This window comes from Pteropus medius, unplaced genomic scaffold (assembly GCF_902729225.1).
Source record: "Pteropus medius unplaced genomic scaffold, Ma_sr-lr_union100, whole genome shotgun sequence".
Lineage (NCBI taxonomy): Eukaryota > Metazoa > Chordata > Mammalia > Chiroptera > Pteropodidae > Pteropus > Pteropus medius.
The window spans coordinates 1499-6964 of NW_024348981.1; the positions used below are offsets into that span (position 1 = coordinate 1499).

The 5466-nt window shown below is 40.7% G+C and overlaps 1 pseudogene; it reads left to right on the plus strand.

Moving 5' to 3' along the window:
- Positions 1-912: 912 nt before the first annotated feature.
- LOC120616857 (uncharacterized) lies at positions 913-1031 on the plus strand (annotated as a pseudogene).
- The last annotated feature ends 4435 nt before the right edge of the window (positions 1032-5466 follow it).

Sequence of the window (5466 nt, forward strand, 5' to 3'; positions counted from 1 at the left end):
CTCTACCCCTGCCTTCTGGAGCTGTACGGAAAAAGCCCTCTCTCTCTTCCACATTATAATTCAAATAGTTGAAGACTAAGTATTTGGTTTTCGCGTCTGAACACTCCCTCGAACCATACTTCATGTGACACATTTTACAAACGTCTCTTTTCGGTTATCTTTGTAGACACACTCCGTCTATCCTGATCCCTGACCACATCCAGCCTAGACCTGGACGTCATTTTGCGGGTGTGTCTGCCTCAGGGAGGGGCACACCAAGAATGCCAGAGGGACTTTTGTCACTAGGACAGTTGTTTGAGAGCGCTTTTGCGAGTAAATCCTTTACGCTACCAGCTGGTCAGGAAACTGACAGAAAGCAAAAAAAAAGTCTTAGACATTTTTGCCTTTAAACTTCCACCAGCGCTTCTAATGAGTGTGCTTAAAACAGAATTTAGAGTTCTAGTTATTCTTATTAGGCGTGAGGTTCAAAACCAGATCACTCGTTGGAGCTGATGAAGGCAAGAACATGACCGTCACCATTCAGGATCTGGAGTGAGCTTTGGTGTTGAGGATTAAAATGTTCTGGTTCCGACGGCGATCCAAGGTTTTAATCTGATCGGTGGTGGAGAAACGTCTGCTGGGGACCGCGAGAGACTTGGTGCGCCGTGTTAGTCGTGAGAACAGGACTGTTTACGGTTTATGCCAATCACGGATTTGGTGAGAAGGGCTTCCTTTCTTTGCGAAGTGAAAAGCTGCCGAATCAGAGGGATTCTGTCACTTCTCCTGGGTATCGTGACCAGCGAGTGTCTCCCATAGAAAACCCTGGCCGGCAGGAAGTGAGATTGGCTGAGTATAATCTTTTGTCATGATTCCATGCTTATGTTTATTCTTATTTTTAACTGGTAAAAAGCCATTTATTAATAGAGAAATCGAGTCTATGGCCACACCACCCTGAATGTGCACGATCTTGTCTGATGTCGGAAGCTCAGCAGGGTCGGGCCTGGTTAGTGCTTGGATGGGAGACCACCTAGGAAGACCAGGTTCTGTAGGGGTAAAAAAACAAAAAAAGAGAGAAAAAGAGAGAAATTGAATTTCCGGATGGCAAATAAGAATCCTGGTAAAAATTTCTAAACAGCTATAGAATTCTTTCTTGCCGAGGCTACAGTGGCTCTCAGAGCTTTTCTTAAATTGATAACCTAGAAAGCAAATATTAAATCCTGGGGTGGCAAATATTAACCATTTTCTATCTCGTGGCCAAGTGTCATTTTGATTTGCAGACATTTGAGACATTCCAGGAATTTAAGTCTTGGGTAAAGATATATCTACGTGCTGTGTTATCTACCTTTTGAGGCCATCTCCATTCTGTTTCATCTGACTTGGAATTCATATGAGTTGTGATTAGGGGCTATCACGGAGAATATTCTGTAATCTATGTATCGACAGAAGTGGCAATAGTCCACTTACAGTGTGACCATATGTCTTTATTTGCCCTGCAGAGTCCCAGCGGCTCTTGTATAATGAAAAATTACAGTTATTAATATATAACTGTTATATTTCTACCTTGTTAATTATCAATATTAACTCCTTTTGTCTCTCAAAGGACCCCGGTTTGGACTATAAATTGTATAATCATCCTAATTTGAAAGGAACTGAAATTTTGGTCTCAACAACCAATATGCCTGAACTGTTTTCTAGATTCATTTAACCTTTAGCATTCTTCAGCAAGGTCTCCAGATCCACCCTCCAACCCCCGATCCCTGCTACAGTGCAAACACAATTCCCAGGGGGGCATTAAACCCTAGACTGGGGTAGGAGAGTCACCTAGGAAGACAGACCCAGGATATCTTGACGCTCCGTATGAGGAGCTACGGAAGGAAGGAAGAGCTCACGATGCTGAGCGGTGGGCAGCGGTTCATTCAAAGTGACACATAGTACGCGCTAAATTAATGTTCGAATTTGGTGGCCTGAATAGAAGTTCAGGCCCCGGTGGAATGGAAAGGAATGTAACAGAAAGAAGGAAGGAGAGGGAGGAGAGAGGAAAGAGAGACAAGAAAAGGGAAGAAGGAAGAAAGGAAGGAAAAGGGGAAGGAAGGAATAGTGGGGCTGGGCACTGAGACAGGCAATGAGGTCGTCAGTCTGAGGCTTACATGCCCAAAGTGTAGTCTAGGGGCCTAGGCCTGGAAGGTGGAGCTGAACTCTGAAGGACTCCAGTTACAACGTCGAATGGAGACCTGGTTAATGGGGAAGGTCCATCAAAGTTCCACAAAAAGCTGAAACTCACTCTGTCTGCGATCTCAGATTCTTTCTTGGGACGAGTCACAAGGAGTTCCTCGACGGGAAAATAAAAAGAGTGGAGAAAAGTGAATCCTAAGGTCGGCAAGGAGGTCAAAGCAGTTTCCTTCTCTCCCACAGCCTGTTCTCTCCCAGTTCTCCTCTCCAGTTTAAAGCTCCCTGTTGATGACAGTCTGCTTATTTTATTTCCTTATTTCACTCACTGCGTTTCTCTTTTACGTTGTTTGTAGGAGCTGGTGGGGAGTAACCCTCCGCAGAGAAATTGGAAAGGCATAGCCATCGCGTTACTCGTGATTCTGGTCATCTGCTCCTTGATTGTCACCTCGGTCATACTGCTGACACCAGGTATTTATACTTATTCTTGGAAAAGCAAGTCACTCTAAGGGAGAAGGATCATGATTTTAGCATGCCGTTTTTTTTTTTAAGGAACTACCTGTTACATAATTTCTGTTTGTTGGGTTCTCATTCTCATTGTGCCGTATGGTAAAATTATGTTGCCTGCTTTCAGTGCAAAAGATCCATTTGGTATGCTTTGACCTTGTTTATGTAATCGTCGATGAGGTTGAAATGCTGGGCATCTATTAGAAATCACGATTACTTAATCACGCTCCATGAGGTTAGCGGCAGTGGCGCGCATTATAAATCTAATAACTTTAATATATCACAGCATTCCTGGGTGTTACATCAAGGCTGAATTAAGAAAATTATTAAAACGACACATATTGCGCGTGGACTAAGAAAAAGGGCTAATTAAAGACTACTGATGAAATAAAAGAAATACATATAAAAAAAAGTCAGAAACCTCTCAGGGAAAGAAAAAACAGAAAAGTCATCAGCAAAATCCTACAGCAAAAACACATGTATACATGACCTTGGAATATTTCAAAAGTAAGTGACACGGCGCTTACAGGGGGGAGAGAAGAAAAGGAGAAGAAGAGAGGGAGAGAAAAGGAGGAAGGAAGTGCTGAAGGAGAGAAAATCACTGAAAAAAAGTGCTGTAAAGCCATATGAAAATTAAGTTCTTTAAATAATACCATGTTAGAAGAAAAAAAACCATACTTGCAGAAAATAACCGCAGAGCTAATTGTGTGAACCAAACACAAAATATAGAAACCTGCTTTAGTATCAATCATTACCTCCATCTGTTTGTCGACCAAATCAAAACTGCCTTCTCACCCAAAATGTCTATATTTTAAATCTCAGCTGAATAACCCATTATGCGACTGCCAGTAATAAACCATAAGAGCAACACGAAAAACAAGAAAAATACTTTGTTCACTTTTTTTTTTTGATAGAGGACGAAGAAAGTGCAGGCAAATTGCAGTGGTGTCTGTTTAAGCGATAATCCACAAAAAAAATGGCAAAATCTGTACCTGAAACTTTAAAAGTCCGTGGAGGTGGACCATCTGAAAATGCTTAAAACCGGTAAACGTATCTAATATTCCGCAGTGAAATAGGTGTAAAAATCTCAACAAAATGCTAGCAAACCGAATCCAGCAACATATAAAAAAAAGATTATACAGCATGACCAAGTGGGATTTATCCCAGGAAAGAAAATTCGGTTTAACATATAAAATATCAACGTAATAAACCCAGGTTAGTGGAATTAAGGAAAAAACCAACAACGCGATCATCTCAACAGGGGCAGAATAAGCGTTTCGCAAAATCCAAAATCCTTTCATGATAAAACACTCAACAAGCTAGGGAGAGGAGAAATTTCCCCAACCTGATAAAAAGCATCTGTGAAAATCCCGTAGCGAAGTTCATACTTAATGGTGAAATACCGACCACCGGTCCCCCTAAAACCAGGACTAACACAGATGTTCACTCTCGTTCTTTCTTTCATTGGAGGTGCTAACCAAGGCAGTTAGGCAAGGGGGGAAATGACATTCGGATGAGGAAGAAAGAAGTAAAACTATCTCACTTCACAGATGACATGATCTCGTATGTAGAATACACACGCACACGCGCGTGCGCACACACACAATCTTATTATAACTAACGGGAGTTTAGCCGCTTTGGAATATTCAACATCTTTATTCAAAAATCATTTGTATTTCTGTTCACTAGCAATGAACAACTTAGAAAGGCAATTAAGAAATGATTCCACTCCCAATGATTTTAGAAAGTATAAGATGCACAGGAATCAAAAGAAGCATAAGACTTGTCCACTGAAAACCCAACATAATGGAAAGGACTTAAAGAAGCCCCCAGGAGATGGGAAGATGCTCCGCATTCATAGATTGGAAGATGTAGTGTAGTTAACAGGGCAATACTTGCCAAATTTTTCTAGGGATTCAACCCAAACCCTAACAAAATCCCAGCTGTTTTGATCGCAAAAATTGACAGGCCGATTCTAAAATTCATATGAAAAGTGAGAGACTTAGAACAGCCAAAAGTATCTTTAAAAAGAACAGTTAAAGGATTATACGTAGCAATTTTACTCTTTACTCTAAAGCTACACTAATCTAAATATTGTACCATCATGAGTATAAACATAAAAGATCAATGGAATAGAATTGAGAGTTCAGAAATAAACCTAGACGGCTGATGGTCAACTCATTTTTGACAAGGGTGTCGAGACCATTCAATGGGGGGATGAATGTTCTTTTCAGCAAATGTCACCGGTGCAAGCTTGCATCCACACGCAGAAAAACCGAGTCACAGTCCTGCCTCACGCCATATGTAAAAATCAGTATAAGAGCTAAAACTATCAAACTCTTGGAAGAAAATGTAGGAGTAAATTCTTATTACCTTGCCTTAGGCAACTGTTTCTCAGCTATGACGTCAGAAGCACAAGCAACCGAAGAATAAAGCAGATAAACTGGGCTTCATTAGACTTAAAAACATTTGAGCATCTAAGGACGCTATCGAGAAAGTCAAAAGACAACCAATGTCATGGGGCCAAATATCTGCAAACCATATATATTCAGCTAAAGTCAAGAAACCAGATTATTATATAAAGTCTAGGAACTCTTACAGCTCAAAACAAAGAAACATAACTTAATTTAAAAGCAGGCAAAGAATTTGAATAACATTATTCCAACAAAATGCAAAAAAAAAGGACGATGAGCCTAAGAAAGGATGCTCAGCGTCATTAGCCATCAGGGCAATGCAAATCAAAACCACAGCAAGATGACACTTCACGCTCACTAGGATGGCTATACTTAAAAAAAAAAATCATTGGTGAGGATG